The sequence below is a fragment of the Oryctolagus cuniculus genome, chromosome 7, assembly GCF_964237555.1.
Source record: "Oryctolagus cuniculus chromosome 7, mOryCun1.1, whole genome shotgun sequence".
NCBI lineage: Eukaryota > Metazoa > Chordata > Mammalia > Lagomorpha > Leporidae > Oryctolagus > Oryctolagus cuniculus.
Genome location: NC_091438.1, coordinates 85,624,679 through 85,642,425, shown reverse-complemented (window position 1 = coordinate 85,642,425; position 17,747 = coordinate 85,624,679). Strand labels below are relative to the sequence as shown.

At 41.3% G+C, this 17,747-nt stretch overlaps 1 protein-coding gene and 1 pseudogene across 1 annotated transcript in view; one reads left to right on the top strand and one right to left on the bottom strand.

The window, feature by feature from the left end:
- DDAH1 (dimethylarginine dimethylaminohydrolase 1) overlaps positions 1 to 17,747 on the bottom strand; it is a 293,268-nt gene that overhangs the window by 221,781 nt on the left and 53,740 nt on the right. The gene's annotated exons all lie outside the window — the stretch shown is intronic.
- Positions 13,716 to 13,882, top strand: LOC127493770 (U2 spliceosomal RNA; annotated as a pseudogene).

Sequence of the window (17,747 nt, the reverse complement as noted above, 5' to 3'; positions counted from 1 at the left end):
CCATTGGAGCAACATGAATGGCCTTGCTTACTGAGTTTTGAAGGATTCCTAAGAATGCCAAACCAAGGAGAGGGAAAGGACAATGACACAGGGAGTCAGTGTGGAAGAGGGAGAATTCAGTTCTAAGGGATTATCACAGAGGAGCCACACACACTGAAATTGACAAGTTTTTTCATCCTGCATGGTGTTTAAAATAATAAATTTATTATCACTTAAAATGGGGGGAAACTTGTATACAAATATTTATTTATGACTTAATAGAATCCAAGATTTCCCAACACTAGGCCTACATTCTCTCATGGCAACATCCGACTGGCCCCAAGTGACAGCTGCCCTCTGCAGAGGGCAGTCTTGCTTCTCAGTCCTCCACAGATCCTGCACCCTCTACTCTCTGAGTTTGTGGCTCCTGACTGAGCACACCCTATGAGGTGGCAGGAGAATACCTTGAACAAGAATGTGATGTGAGTGTAGTTTGGAGCAAAGACGTGGATGGCCTTGCTTGCCAAACTTACTGAGACTTCACCACTGTAACAACGATGAGGGGATGGCTAGCAATAGAGTAATGCAGGGTAGGAAAGGGTTGAGAACTCATTATTAAGAAGCTGTTTCTGGCAGTTAGAATGAAGACAGAAACTACCCAGGAGGCCACCACAATAGTTCAGGCAAGAGATGATGAGCAGCAAGAGAGTGGCCCTGGGGATGGAAATGAAGGGCAGAGTCATAAAAGAAGAGGCAGGGTGGGCAGTTGGCCTAGTAATGAAGACACCCCCATCCCACACCAGAGTTACTGGTTTCAATTCCTGGCTCTACCTCCTGACTCCAGCTTCCTGCTAATGCAGTCCCTGGAAGTCTGAGTCTTTAGAAGAGAAGGCTCAACGAATTGGGTTCCTGCCATCCATGAGGGAGGTCAGGATTGAGTTCCAAGCTTAGACCCTAACCCAGCTTCAGCTGTTGTGGGCATTTGGGAATTGAACCAGCAAATCGGAACTCTCTCTCTGTGTGCCTGTCTCCCCATCTCTCTTAGATAAATAAATAAATTTTAATAAGGAGAAGAGGGGGTAGAGGCATAGAAATGTTTCTTTAAAAAAAAGTTTATTTATTTATTTGAAAGTCAGAGTTACAGAGAGTGAGAGGGAAAGACAGAGTGACAGAGAAATATCTTACATCCACTGGTTCCCTCCTCAGATGGCTGCAACAACCAGGGCTGGGCCAGGCTGAAGCCAGGAGCCAAGAGCTTCTTCTGGGTCTCCCCTGTGTGTGCAGGGGCCCAAGCACCTGGACCACCCTCTACTGCTTTTCCAGATGCATTAGCAGTGAGATGGATCACAAGTAGAGCAGCTGGGACTTGAATGGCACCCGTAGATGCCAGCATTGCAGCAGTCGCTTAACCCATTATGCCATGATGCCAGCTCCTAGAAATGTTTCTAAACTGTTTAATATGAAAATGCTTAAATGTGCAATCTAGAAAAAAACTAACAGGATATAAAATAAATATATAATCTCTGCCGGATTCAGCAGAGATTTAATAATTGTTTCTATTTTGCCATATAGTAGTCTCCTCTTACCTAAGGTATTGGTTTCTGCAGTTTCAGTTACGCATCAGTAACTGCAGTCCAAAAATGTTAAACAGAAAATTCCAGAAATGAATAATTCATAAGTTTTTAAATAGCATGTCACTGTGGTTTGAGTAGGATTTTGCTCCAGAACTCATTCAGATGTTTAAACTCCAAAGACATAAGTCATAAAATAGTAGAAACTCAATACAATTTTGTTGTTCAGGAGTTGGGGCAAATTGGGAGATTCTTAGGTCACTAGGGCAAATCCTTGTAGGGAAGTTCTCACAGGAGAGATGTTACAGAAATCTAGGGTTTGGCCCAGCCTTTCTCTCTGCTTGCTTATTTGCCCTGCAATTCTTCCTCTGCATGCACTCCCTTTGCTATCTATCACTTTCACAGAGACCAAACCAATGCAACCCAATTTTGAACTTGAATCTCTAAAGTTGAAAGCCAAATAAAACTTGTCTTTTTAGGAAGATAATTGTCTCAGATATTTCCTTGTGGTGGTAAAAAGCTGATTGATATCTACACTGTTCTGAGGAATGGGATGAAATCTCACGTTGTCCTGTTCTGTCTTGCTCAGGACCTGAAACATCTCTGCCTCGTGGATCCAGGGTACATTACCTACCGTTAAGTCACTTTAAGTAGTCAGATTGACTGTGGTGGTGCCACAGTACATGTGTTCAAGTTACCCTCCTTGTACATAATAATGGTCCTGGAGTGCAAGAGTAGTGACATTGGCAACTTGGAAGTGTCAGGGAGAGGCCATCAAGTGCTTTCTAAGGGAGAAGGTGAAAGTTCTTGCCTTAATTAGTAAAGGAAACAATTCCACACTCCAGTTGCTTAGATATATGGTAAGAGCAAAGCATAGCATATACACAGGGCTCAGTACTATCTTCAGATTAGTCCAGATTCGCACATCTAAAAATAATGTTAGTTCCTTAGTACCATATAATATCCATATCATTCAATATATAGCTCACACTCAAAATTTCTGTAATTGTCATAAAAATTGTTTAGCTGTTTTTTTTTTTTTTTTTCAAACTGAGTCCATCAAGTTGTTTGTGTTTGGTTGCTGTGTCTCCCTTTTACTTATTTATTTATTTATTTATTATTGACAGGCAAAGTTAGATAGTGAGAGAGAGAGAGAGAGACAGAGAAAAAGGTCTTCCTTTTTCTGTTGGTTCACACACCCTCCCCCCAAGTGGCTGCTGCGCTGATCTGAAGCCAGGAGCCAAGCGCTTCCTCCTGGTCTCCCATGCGGATGCAGGGCACAAGGACCTGGACCATCCTCCACTGCCTTCCCGGGCCACAGCAGAGAGCTGGACTGGAAGAGGAGCAACCGGGACAGAATCCGGCGCCCCGACAGGGACTAGAACCTGGGGTGCCGGCGCCACAGGCGGAGGATTAGCCTAGTGAGCCATGGTGCCGGCTGGTTGCTATGTCTCTTTACTCTTGCTTCATCTAGAACAGTTACTTCATTTTCCTCCCCCATGTCATGACAATGAATTTTGGAGGAATTTTTAAAAAAATTATCTTGTCGAATATTTCCTATTTGGAATTCTTCAACAGGTTTCTTTGTAATTTGATTGCTCTTTGATTCCCTGTAAGATCTATATATTTTAGGTTAGGACTAACAGCTTAATTTGATTCAGTTTAAACACTTCTGTCAAGCGTACTTTATAACTTTTCTATTAATCTCATATGTATCACATCAGGAGGACTATATTATGATATTATTAATTTTAAAGTCTATCGCTTGTTCAAGGTGCTGACTGTCATATCTCTCCTTTAGACCCTTTACAATTATGAAATAATCCACACTGTGATGTTTTGTCATGGTGTGAGTATCTATCTTCAAAACAACTTGTTACCAACCTTTCCTGAATCAATTATTTCATTGGAAGTTGCAAAATAGTGACTTTGAATAGTATGACACCTTTTTTGGGTCATTCTTCATTAAAGATGAGTTTTCCTTATCAGTTAGGATGTATGCAATTCCTACTCAAAAGGAGTTACTAAAAGGTAAATCTTTAGTTCTTTTCCTTTTACTAGCAATTTCAGAGTTGTGTATTGAATAGTCACTTCCAATGATGATAAATGAGTTTTTATTTCTGTATTTCATTTTTGGAAGGGTACTACTACAGACTCATAGATTTTATATATTCAGCGTCTTATAATCAATATAGTCCTGTACAAATTGTCTAAAATTTGGCTAGTCAGAGTCCTTTCAAACTAGCTCTTGTGTCCTTGTAGCATGCCCTTATAAATCACTGAGCATTATCAACAAATGGAATCAACTATTTCTCAAAATATCTGGGTTTTAGGTGTGTTTGTTGCTAAATGGATGTCATTGTGTCTATGTTCTTTCAGGGGACACAGCTAAGATATACACCCACCCTTGAACACATACAAGGGCACTTCAAAATATTTGTAGACAAATGGAATTAAAATTAAGTTCAGGGTGGGCATTTGGCATACGGGTTAAGTGGCTACTCGGAACACCTACATTACACATAGGAGTACCTGGGTTCAAGGCCTGGCTCTGCTCCCAGTTCCAGCTTCCTGCTAATATGTACCCTGAGGTACAGCAGGTAAGGGCTCAGGTAATTGGATCCCTGCCAACCCCATGAGAGGCCCAGATTTAGTTCTCATCTCTTGGTGTCAGCTCCAGCCATTGCAGGCATTTGGAAAGTGATTTAGTTGTTGGGAACTCTTTGTCTGTCTGTCTGTCTCTCTGCCTCCCAAATAAATAAAATAAATTTATAAGATGGGTTGACTTTGGTGCAAAATGATTGAAACCTGTGCATAATTTTTTCATAATATATGTTATCCATGAACTTTTTGAAGACTCCTCATGTCCGTGTGTGCATATATATATATATATATATATAGGGATTTACTTATTTATTTGAAAAGCAGAATTACAGAGACGCAGAGGCAGAGAGGTGTTTTCCATCTGCTGGTTCACTCCCTAGATGGTGGCAACAGCTAGAGCTGGGCCCGGAGCCAGGAGCTTCCTCCGGGTCTCCTACATGGGTGCAGGGGCCCAAGAACTTGGACAATCTTCTACTGCTTTCCTAGGCACATTGCCAGAGAGCTGGATTGGAAGTGGAACAACAAACCAGCACCCACATGGGATGCTGGCACTGCAGACGGCAGCTTTACCCACTATGTCATAGCACTGGTCACCATGTAGATATTCTTAATTCTTGCATCTATACTGATATTTCTAATTTAAATTTAATATTATAGTTTAAGATTATAATTATTTTCCTATGGAATGTTTTAAAGAAAGAATTGACAGGAGTGGATGATGAGACATAGAGGCAAGAGAAAAGAAATGATCAAGAATGACTTGATCCTCAGTTTGATATCCTGAGCCTGGTTGTGGTGTTGTTGTTTACTACTTTACCTAAGATAGGGAGAAGGACAAAGGAGAACAGCTCACAGGGTAGATGTGGGGTTTGAGAAATCAATTTGTATGTATGTGTGTGTATCATTGATGTATTACATTAGCTATAAGATTTATCTATTTGAAAACTGACACACTAAAGTGAACAGTGACAAAGACTTTATTGAAGTGTGGAAATACAAATTATGCTCAAAGTACCCATCATGATCCCTTAAAAACTTTGAGCACTCTTCAAATATCTTGAATGAAGCTAAGCATGTGAGTATGAATTATTATGGTATAAAAATCTACCTCAAGCAAAGGAGGGAAGATATTACAAAAAAAAAATGGTGAAGAACTTCTATAAAGTATAGGAGAAACTTTTAAGACAACTCTGTGTTGAAGACATGGTGTATTAGTTTGCTGGGGCTGCCATAATTAAACGCCATGGACTGGGTGGATTAAACAGAAATTTGTTTTCTCCCTGTTCTGGATGATACCAATCCAAGGTCAAAATGTTGAAAGCTTTGTTTTCTTCTGAAGCCTAAGCCTCTCTCCTAAGCTTGTAGCTGCTTGCCTTCTATTGGTGTCCTACTCACCTCTTAGTCCATATGTTAGCTGTGCCTTAATCTTCTCTTCTGATCAGAACATCAATTTTATTGGATTCTGGGCCACCCATGTGACCTCCTTTTACCTTAATCACCTTTATAAAGGTCCTGTATCCAAACACAGTCACAGTCTGAGATACTGTTAGAACTTCAACATGTGAAAAGGAAGGAGCACAGTTCAGCTCATAATGCATGGGACAGAAGAAAGCTGTGTGATCGAGTAAAGATACATGCTCAAGAAAGTTAGCACGTCTTCTTTCTGGCTGGGCCGCTTTTCTAGCTGGACAAACTTCGGTAGCATTATTATTACTCTAGAAGAGCCTAATTAAATCTAAGAAGATGATTAATGATGAGTCACATGCTCATCCACATTTCTATGGTCAACAATGAATATACACAGAGAACATTGGAGACAGAAGAATATATCCACCCTGTTTCCGCCAAGATTTTCTAGGCTTTGAACTTGAGTCATTATGCTTAGCTTGCTTTCCGCCAGGGGTGGCATTTAATCATTCCTTTATTGCCCCCTCTTTTTTAGGACAAGTATCCCTGTGCCAACTGACTCATCTTCTACCAATCTTAACTGTTGCAAATGATATGGGAGTGGCAGATTTCATCTATCTGGGTGTAGGAAAAATTAAAGAAGAGGAAATGAAGTTTTGTTAAAGATGCTAGAAGACTGGCACTTTTACAGATAAAAAATTGCAGGCTGGGGCTAGCTGGTAAAGTGACTGGCTTGAAGACTTGTTCAGCTGGTTAAAAATACAGTTGGGACTCCTCCTCCCAAATCCAGTTCCAATGATCTTTTTACTTCCCCACAACCAACTAACTCTGTGTTTAATTTTCCCTGATTCCAAATGTTCCTGGAAGTACTGCTTATGACTAATTTGAAATGTCAAAGAACATATGGTACAGCGGTTAAGAGTACAGACTGGTGACATGAGCCTATGTTTGAATCTCAGCTGTATCATCCTACTACCACATAGCCTTGAGTACGTTGTCTGACTTCTTCAAACCTCTGTTTCTTCCTTTCTGGAATGGGAATAATAATAGCATCCATCTCACGGAATGGTCCATGGCAAGTGTTCAACAAATAGGAGGGATTATTCTTTGTTTTAATACTCTAAAGTGGCCGGCGCCGCGGCTCACTAGGCTAATCCTCCGCCTAGCGGCGCCGGCACACCGGGTTCTAGTCCCGGTCGGGGTGCTGGATTCTGTCCCGGTTGCCCCTCTTCCAGGCCAGCCCTCTGCTGTGGCCAGGGAGTGCAGTGGAGGATGGCCCAGGTGCTTGGGCCCTGCACCCCATGGGAGACCAGGAAAAGCACCTGGCTCCTGGCTCCTGCCATCGGATCAGCGCGGTGCGCCGGCCGCAGCGCGCCGGCCGCGGCGGCCATTGGAGGGTGAACCAACGGCAAAGGAAGACATTTCTCTCTGTCTCTCTCTCTCACTGTCCACTCTGCCTGCCAAAAAAAAAAAAAAAAAAAAAAAAAAAAAAAAAAAAACTCTAAAGTTTATAGGAGTTCCATTTTTTCCATTCTAGTTTCTTAGACAAAATGAATTAAAAAGTAAACAAATAAATAAATGACAAGCAAAAAAAGTATCATTAATTAGACATCTTTTCATTTAACAGCTAAGAGGATGTTGATTGTATGTCCCAGGATCGAGCAGTAGAACACAAGGGCAAAAAGCATGCCTGACAATTGACTCAAAAGATTTCACAACTCCAGTGATTAAAAATCACAGCCTAAAGAAAAAATAAAAATCCCCAAGGCTCTAGAATATGAGAAAAGGGTGTTCTGAAACAAAGGAAAGAGCGTGAGAAAAAATCAGGCACTCTCACATCTACGTGCTCAACAAAAGCACTGGTTCTGTCAGGAGTAAAGGAGACCGCTTTCCAGCTTTTGCACCAAGATGGTGATTAAGGGAAGAAGGAAGCCTCTGCCCCTCCCAAAGCAGTATCCAAAGCAGGCTTGAAGGCCCAGATTCTGAGAAGCATCCACAGCCACTTAAAAAACCAATATATACTGCATGTCACCCACTTTCCAGCATCCCAGGGCATCCTGAAGGCAGCCAAATATCCTGCAAAGGGTACCCGAAAGCAGAAGCTTGACCAGTAAGACCATCATCAAGGCCCCCCGATCCCTGAGTCAGCCCTAAAGACGCCAACAATACACTTGTGTTCATTGGCAAGTGTCAAAGCCAACAACCATCATATTAAACAGGCTGTGAAGAGCTGAATGAAATTAACATGGCCAAAGTCAGCATCTTTAAAAAAAAAAAAAAAGATTTATTTATTTGAAAGTCAGAATTACAGAAAGAAGGAGAGACAAAGGCCTTTTTCTATCTGCTGGTTCACTTCCCAGTTGGCTGCAACAACCAGGGTTGGGCTGTGCCAAAGTCAGGAGCTTCATCTGGTCTCCCATGTGGGTACAGGGACTCAAGCACTTGGCTATCTTTCACTGCTTTTCTCAGGCCATCAGCAGAAGTGGAGCAGCCAGGACATGAACCAGTGCCCAAATGGGATGCCAGCATTGCAGGTGGCAGCTTTACCAACTATGCAACAACTCCAATCCCAAGTTCAACATTTTGATCAGGCCTGATAGACAGGAGAGAGCTCCTATGATGCTTTGGATGCTGCCAACAAAATTAAGATAATCTAAATTGAGACCAGCTGGCCAATTCTAAATGTATTTTTTTACAATTAAAAACAAAAAGAAAGAGACCACTTTCCAAGTAAAAGAATGCAACTAAGATGCCCTTAGAAAGTAAAAGTAATTTCCAGCAGGAGCCTTATCTTTCAGAGCCTGGGTTCCATTAATGTGAAGAGTCTGTTCTGAGATAGATTCATGTGAGAAATTGGTCATTACATCTGATAGTGGGTCCCTTCAAGAACAACTCCCTTTAAATACCAGCTTGTCACTGGGCCCTTGCATTTGAGCTGGTTGCTATGTTAATTTTCTTTAATCAATGATTTTTTTTCCCCAGGAGTTGGGTTCAAAGGCCTTGCTAGAAAGCCTATCATTCAAAAATTAATGCAATGCTATCTATATTTTAAAGTATCTGTGCATATGGGAAACCCTAGCTTCAGTTGAAGTAATATAGCATTTTGAATGGACATGTAGCACAAGGGACATTTAGTGAAAAGGCCATTTATTTTTGCCAGTGTTTATTGCAAGGACCAAAGGGCAAGAACCATAAGTGAAAGCCCAAAGGAATGAATTCACTCACAAAGCACATACAGAGTATAGAGCCAGAGGAACTCTTCTCAGCAGGCATCTGTAGGCTGTCCAGCTAAATCACAAGAGTTGGGCACTTCCAGGTAGATGGTCATTTCATTTGCTTGGCTGAAAAATTCACCAATATGCCAAATCTGTCAATTCTTTCTGTTAATTCTTTCCCTGCTGATTTCAGTTCTTGTCTAAATGTTGCTTTAGGAAGATTTTGCAAGGTGATTTTACTATATACACATACACACACACATGCGCCCTTTGACCAATAATTTTATTTTTAGGAATTTCCCTATAAAAATCCTAACCAAAGTGTATTAGGATATAGATGTGAGGAAATTTGTCCATTGTCTGAAATACTACAAATGGGAAGCAAGCTAAATGGCCATCAGAATAGACTGGTTAAACAAGTTATGATTTAGCCATACATACGCCCTGGAATCAGACTACTGGAGTCTAAGCTTCTATTTCACTCTACAGCCTATTTATTGGTTGTGGTCACTTGTATCCATTTTCTATTGTTGTGATAACAAATTACTACAACTAGGGTCCATGCTGTAGCCTAAGAGGTTAAGCTACTACCTTGTGGCACCTGCATCACATATAGGCACCATTTCATATCCTGGCTGCTCCTCTTTTGATCCAGCTCTCTGCTGATGGCCTGGGAATACGGTGGAAAATAGCCCAAATGCTTGGGCCCCTGACCCATGTGGGAGACTCGAAAGAAGCTCCTGGCTCCTGGCTTTGGGTCAGCCCAGCTCCAGCTGTTGCAGCCATCTGGGGAGTGAACCAGTGGATAGAAGACTCTTTCTCTCTCTGTTTCTCCTTCTCTGCCTGTAACTGCCTATCAAATAAACAAATAAATGTTAAGAAAAGCAAAAACAAATTACTACAATTTGTGAGGTAAAACAAAACAAAGTTATCCTCTCACAATACAGTAAGTTATAAGTTAGAATGGACTGAAATTAGTGGGTTGGTAGGGTTGAGTTCCTTCTCATAGAGTCTCAGAATCTTGCTTATCAGGTGTTGGCAGAAATCAGTAAGACGGAGGCCTCAATTTGCCTGCTGGTTATAAGCTTATGCCTTTAGTTCCTGGAGCCCTGTCACTGGTTCCTGCACGTAAATCCTTACCTCTCAAAGACAGCAACAAAGGTGCTGAATTCCTCCCATTCTGCCTCTGTCTGACGCTGCTTCTGCCATCACATCTGTTCTCACCCAGTGAGAAAAGGTTCTACTTTTAAGGACAGAAGTGATTAGATTGGGCCTACCTGGCTGCTCCGGAATAATTTCCCCATCTCAAAGTCCTTGGTCTTAATCCTCAAAGTCTTTAGCAGATCAATATGATTGTAGCAGTCACGAGATTCATGGAATTAGATGCAAGTCCATTGGGAGATCTTTATTCTATCTACCACACCTCTCTAAGCTGCAGGTTCCTCGGTCTTTAAGCTGGAGCTTCCTTGCTCATGTAGTTGTTGTGAACTTTGCAGAAGATGAAGTTTTCAACAGGTAGTATTCACTCAGCAAATGTCAGCCACCATCATCACTGTTACACAGCCATTACAAAGAATGAGTCACCTATGTCAGTCATATGGTCATATGTTCAACTGCCATATGATATGTTAAAATATCATAATCATATGCTCAAAGATATAACATAAAAGCAAGCTATAGAAGAATGGGAATAATATAACCACTTTTCTGGGAAAGAAGGAAAAGGGAAAAAGGGGAGGTACTTGTATTTTTGTGGGGTGAAATGATGGGATCTCAACAGAGAGAGATTGAGAAGATAAGTATACATGTAATTTTAAAAGTAATATGTGTTATTTTTGCATTTAAAGTGGTAGCCACATTAGGAAGATAAACAGAATTTTTTTCCAAAACAGTGTGTAAGTAAATAATTACTTAAAAGATGACAAAAAATAAGGGAAAATCACTAAGGAATAAAAAGTTTCAAGTTAGATGCTATAAGCAGTTTTAAATATATCAATAATTATAATGAATATAATTGCTCTGTTAAAATATAATCACAGAAATTTATAGATAAAAATAACAAAATTCTGATGCATGAATATCTTAAGTAAAATTTTATTTATGTGACATTTTTATTTATTTGAGAGGCATAGAGAGATACAGATAGACAGAACTAACATCAGGGCCAGTGCTGTGGTGCAGTGGGCTAAACTTATTCTGCCTGCAGCACTGGAATCCATATGGGTGCAGGTTCAAGTCCCGGCTGCTCCATGGGAGACCTGAAAGAAGCTCCTAGTTCCTGGCTTTGGATTGGCCTAGCTCCAGCCGTTGCAGCCATCTGGGGAGTGAACCAGCAGATGGAAGACCTTTCTCTTTCTCTTTCTCTTTCTCTTTCTCTTTCTCTTTCTCTTTCTCTTTCTCTTTCTCTTTCTCTTTCTGTTTCTCTCTCTCTCTCTCTCTCTCTGCCTCTGCTTCTCTGTAACTCTGCCTTTCAAATAAATAAATAAATCTTTTTTTTTTTAAATTCAGGTTTGTTATACTCTGTACTTTTCTGTGCATGTAAAGTATTTTGAATATTTTTTTCAAAGAACTGTACAGAGAAGTCAGAAACAGCGATGATGTCCCAATGACACTTAGGCAAAGATTTGGGGATCTAGAAAAATCCTGAAATTTTGAGGGCAATACAAAATGAGGGCAGAGAGCTGGAAATGTATTTCCACTATCTGTTCATTGGCTAATGATGTCATCTGCTGGACCCACACTCAACTATGGATGACACTAACTGCCCAAGATATGTGCATGAAAATGTTTAAGACTTAAGCAGAAACATGTCTGTAAGTTTAATGCATTGCTGTTAAGAAGTCAACAAGCAACTGGAATAGTGACTAAACATCTCAGGGACATTTAATCTGGGGCCAGAGTTTGAAAGAGGAGGTTAGAGGTTTCTAAGAATGAACAATTCAGACAAGAAAATGGCTGTGCCAAGGCACAAAGCGGGGACCTTGTCACCAGGACGCATGAGACAGTAGCAGATCAATATGATTGTAACAGATTTCCTGAAATTCTAAAGAGTTTTGAAAGCAGATGTAAGCATTTAATGGACATAAGCATAGAAAATGTCAATGCACATTAAATGAAGATCTCAGCTACCAGGAAAGCAGATCTGACATCACGGGTTAATATTTATGGTGTTGATCATCTTCGTCTGCATACATTTACTGGCTCCACAATAAAAATGAAACCATGAAGAAAGTGCTAATGAGGGGCTTTGAAAGCAGATGGGGACAGGCTTGGAGAACGGTGTTGGAATCATTACAGTAACCTTTCTGGCATAAATATGATTACTCAATAGATAGACAAATATGCTCCTCCAAAAGCGACAATCAAGCTGAAAATGTCCTATTTAACGTCAAGGAACTGTTCTGAGGTTGGGCTCATTCACTTTTCTGCTTCAAGTTACTTTCAGTGCTTGGGGTGCTGCAGGCAGCCCTGATCACTGAATGGAAACTTGAGTCAGGACAGATCTTGTGGCTTCCAGTGCCAAGAGCACCCTGTGACCTGCCTGGCCCTGCCTCTGCATTACCACTCACGTCTGATTCCTACCACTGTTGTTCCATATCTGCCCTCACATTGTTTGGACCAAATACTGAGACAGTGTCCCATTACGTTGGTCTCCCCAGCATGTGGCTGCCAGAATGAACCTGCTCTCTCTCTAACCTTTCCCCAAAGGGCCTCACCTTGGACTGCCTCTCGCTGAGATGGCTCAGTGAGCTGTGGGTTGGGTCCCAGGCCACTTGCTACAGATAATAAAGCCCCACAGATTCTAGCACCCAGCTTTTCATCCTTCTGTGTCTCGAACACCTTCACCTATCACTCAGCCACCAGCTCTGCTGCCTGGCAAATTCCTGCTCCTTTAGCAGGTTTCAGCTCAGGTACTGTCTCCTCTGCAGATTCTTATTCTGGACTCACACCATCCATTACACTCTCAGCCAGCTCCTGTTCTGCTAAAGCCCTGCTGTGCTTTGTAGAGACTTTCGTGTAAGAACTGTCTTAATTCATTGCAACTGTTCATACAAGCATCCCTTGCTCCATTGAAAGCAACTTGAGAACAGACACCAGCTCTGAGTTCTTTTCACATCCCCAGTAAATAGCAGGTTCTGGTCCCTTCTAGGCCCAAACAAACATTAATGAATTAATTAATAAATTAGCATGACCGAACTCGCCAGTTATTCAGAGTAACAATTTTCCCCATTCCTGCTCTATGTGGCAGCAGATAAAAACCTTTCTCCCTAAGGATTCCATCTAAACTTGTCTCATGAATTGTCTGCATTTTTAAAGGAAAGACTGAAGGAAGTTACTTTACCCCTTATAAAATTAAAGATGCTAATTATTGACCAAGAGAAGATATTAGATTCATTAAAGGAGAAAATGATCTAGCAATTCTTTCTATGTTCCTGTAACTAATTATGGGTGAGTAATTAAAAAAATGGTACCCATAAAAATCAACCACAAACTAAAAAGGATGATGAGTTGAATCATAAAAATTCCACACTATTTATATCCCCCCCAACATACACACTCTGCCTTCATTCTTAATGGAAAAGTACAAGTATTGGGATAAAAATATTTTAACTACCGAAATAAGAAACTCCACATGCTAATCCTACCTAAAGGGCAGAATTTAATTCTGTGCTAAGCTACTGTATGTGGGATTAAGAGGCGTGGTTAACCAAACATTTGAGAACAAGTAATTACCACTGAATCCTCCTATCAGATAGTTGCCCCACACATAATTTACACAACAAGTCCGCAGAAGGGAAAAATAAAATGCTGCTTGAAACCTTTTTTTCCAGCCACAAATTTTTCAGGCTTGCATTTTTTTTCCCTCATCAAACATTATTTATTCCTATGGTCTTGGTCAGGGTAGCAGTGGGATATTTTCTCTCTGATACATAGGGACATCACTTCTCAGCCTTCTTGGCTAAGATCAAGTGTAGTAGCTGATACACAAGGACAGAGAAATAGTATCTTTTACTTGTTATTCTTGGCAATGCTTTTCCTGCCAAATCTTTGGCATCTAAATGTGGAAATATACATTTCCTGTATTTGGTTTATGCCATAATTTTGGAGCGGAATGGACATGCAAAGGAACGCTTACATTTATTCAATCATGTATTCATTCAGTAAACAGTAATGAGATACTTTGTGTGACTCATAGAAATGATACAAGTGACTAAAAACAGGATCCCCACCCTTGAAGGGCTTGCAACCTAGGAGCAGAGACAACTAAACCAGCATTTACAAAGTAGAACAATATGAACAGTGATAAAGCAATGTTCAAAGGGTTGTAGAGGTGCCAACACCTGTCTGGAACAAGTCTTAGTTCTTTCTATATCTCCAGTACATAAAAAGGGAAGGCTTCTAGCAAGAACTGCTACCTAACTCGCATCTCAAATGACTTGTAGGGTTCAGGCCATTGGAGGAGGGTAGGAAAGTGGAAAATCCAAAGCCCAGGGAACACCTGGGAGAGATTAGAGGATGAGAGGGAAAGTGGGCGTGGATGAGACAGGGTGTTGCTTGCTGATAGAGCAGAGCAGATATTTGCAAAGACAAGTGCCCTGGAGTCGCTAGGTGAACATTTTCTGTGCTTGCCAATCAAGCAGCAGTTTCTGCATCCTCCCGCCCTCTACCTGGGCCAGGGATGGAGAAGACAGCTGTGAGCACCAGTGTATTTGAGAGGGACATGGAAGCCTCTGTGTATCAGCATCTTGGCTGGCTGGATTCTGCCATTTGCTCTCATTTGAACATATTCAATGAAATGTGCCATCAAACCATCATTCATCTGCCACCCCAGCCCAGCTTTGGCTACAATGCAGTGCTTACCAAGTTCATGACCTGAGGCAAGTTGATGCCTCACCTTGGAAGTGATCGCAGCAAGAATTAAATTAAGTATGTGTAAAGTATCTAGAACAGAGCCCGACTCAAAGCAAAGGCACAATAAATGTTAGCCATAAGTACTTTACTCTTCATGTAGGAAGTTGGGGAAGCGGGGCAGTCAGTTACTTAAATGACAAAGCACACCATTGACAATAACTGGGTTCAAGGGTAACCTTGCTGATGTTGCTGTGTAATGTGTTTGGCACTAACAAGATATTAGGAAGACCAATCATAGGAACACAGTGCTTAACTTTGGTGGCCTTTCAAATAGTTAACAATTGAAATTTTGGTTTATATCCATTCATTGAATGTTGAAGATCTACTAACTATCAGGTATGAGAGTATGAAGATACATTAAAAAAAAAAACCACAAAATTCTGTTATTCATTCAACACACATTTATCAAGGACCCAGAAAGTGCAGTCCTAGCTGGTAATAAAAAGAAAGTATCAAATTCTCCAGGAGCTGAAAGTCTAGTTGGGGAGCAAAGTTCTTTAGGATAAAGAGGCAGAGAAAATAGTAACCAACACTTCGTGAGCACTTTCTTTCTACCTGAGTGTCATACATGGATTATCTCAGGGTGGTGTCAGAGTTGAAGGGATGGAGGAAAGGATGGGGTGATTGGCAGAAGCTGAAGATGGAGGCATTGAAACAGCATTTTGAAGAAACTTGACTTCTGAAGACTTTTTCTCAACACTGGTCACATGAAAGAGGCCAAATGGCTTTTTTTTTTTTTAGTTTTTAAAGTTTGATTGTATTTATTCATTTATTTATTTATTTTATTTGAGGGAGACAGACAGACTGAGACAGAGAGCAAATATCCACAATAGCCAGGGCTGGGCGAGGACTGAAACCAGGAGCTGGGAACTCAGTTTGGGGTCTCCCACATGGGTAGTTGGGACCCAACTACTTTTTAAAAAATGAGTTAAAAGCTTTATTAGTCATGGAAAAAATCTGACTCCTCAAAATCAATTCGTGTTAAGTTCCCTGTAAAACAATAAGCTTACAGAAAATTTCTTTCTCAGGAGCAGAAAATCACTATACTTTTGGTACAAGACATGGTGAGTTTCTTCCTTCTAATGCAGATGATGACAAATGCAGCCAAATCTGTGAGCGATTGTTCTTGCCCTACCAGATGACATAAACACAGAAGCAATGAACAGAAGACTCATAAATAATACTAGAACATGGCCAACTCTGAGCCCAAGTGAGTCTTCTGTGTAGAATCCCCACATCCCCCTGGTGCCTGCCAAAGTGGTGCGGCCTGTGCTCCTTCTTCCACAGCTGGCATTTTTCCTCTGCTGGACGGTGGAGCCTGCCTCCCAGGTGGCCACCGCTTTCCTGGGAGGGTGCCCTGAGGAGCCCACATCAATGCTGCTGGAGGTTGGATCAGGTATGCTGGCGATTGGAGGATGGCAGAAGCTGCAGCAGATGGTCAGAAAGTTGTGAATCCTGAAAAGAGGATCCAAATATTTGAACTCCCAGGGTGCCCATTAGCAGCAAGCTGGAATCAGGAAAAGAGCTGGGATTCAAACCCAGGTACCCTGTGGTGTCCCAAGCTGCGTCTTAACTGGTAGGACATATGCCTACCTCACCCCCAAGAACTTTTTCTAAAGAAACTTGGCACAAAGAAATTTTAAAGGGAATATCCAACTAAGTGGGATGTGTGAAATCAAATTTTATTTATTTTTAAATTTATTTTATTTATTTGAGGCAAAAAGACCACAAGAGAGGTATAGAGAGAGTGCTCATCCACTAGTTCACTTTCCAAATGCCCACAGTACCCTCAGCTGAGGCCCTCACCAGGAGCCAGAAATTCACTCCAGGTCTGCAGCATGTTCATCTGACTACAGAGCAGAACTGCTAGCATGAGTACAAGTCTAGCTGTCACTTCCACCATGACATCATCAAGCCCAAGAGCCATCCAGCCCCAGTGCCATTTGAATTCCAATTCTCCCTGAACGCTTCTCTTTCCCACGCATCACTGAGAAGCATCTTTGCAGAACTTCTAAGATGCTGTTCCCAATTATTGATTGTGTAATTTATTGATAAAGTAAAGCCAAATATGAGTAAGAAGAAAAGCTTAATTAGAAATGAAGTACGCAATGTCCCAACAAGAAACATTCCAGGGCTTCAGTTATGCATAGCTTCTTGTGTCACTGAAGAATCATCCTGGGACTTAATAAGTCAGAAAATGGGTTCAACACATGGGGGAAATTTATAAGTGGCAGAGAATGCGCACCTACAGAGCAACAGAACTATTTAGAAATGAGTCTGGCACATGCTGAAAAACATCTACTTCTGTCCCACAATGGTTATCACAGAAAATCTGTAGTAGGTATGAAAAGGAACACAGAATCAGCCACCAGGACAGAACGTGACAGGCTGACACAGAAACATGGAGTCACTGTTACCCTGCATTGATTAGCCAATTTACTTAGATTGTTGCCTTCTCTGACTTTTTGTCTTTATTGAGCTAATAATTTTGAGTGTGGGTACAGCTCGATTCTGATAACCTTGACCTTCAATAGGAAGAAAGTCTCTTTTCCCGCAGCAGAACAGCCAGTATCTGTACACTGTTCTCTGCCTATGCCTATCCGAACATGTTTCTAATACACTGACCACTGACACTTGGCTCAGCTGACAGGACGTGTCCTCTGCCTTATAGGATGTTTACAGTGTCAGAAGATCTTTCTCTGTAACTATGCTTTTCAGATAAATAAAATGAATCCTTTAAAAGGGGAGAGGACCATCATTTTGGCACAGTGGGTTAGGTTGCTGCCTATGATACCAACATCCCATATGAGTACTGGCTGGAGTCTCAATTGCTCTACTTCTGATCCAGCTCCCTGCTAATGCTCCTGGGAAAGCAGCAGATCACTCAAGTGCTTGGGCCCCTGCCACCCATGTAGGAGACCTGAATGGAGTCCCAGGCTCCTGTCTTTGACCTGGTTTAGCCTTGACCATTGTGGCCATTTGGGGAGTGAACCAGTAGATGAAAGATCTTTGTGTGTGTGTGTGTGTGTGTGTCTTGTATGTGTAACTCTGCCTTTCA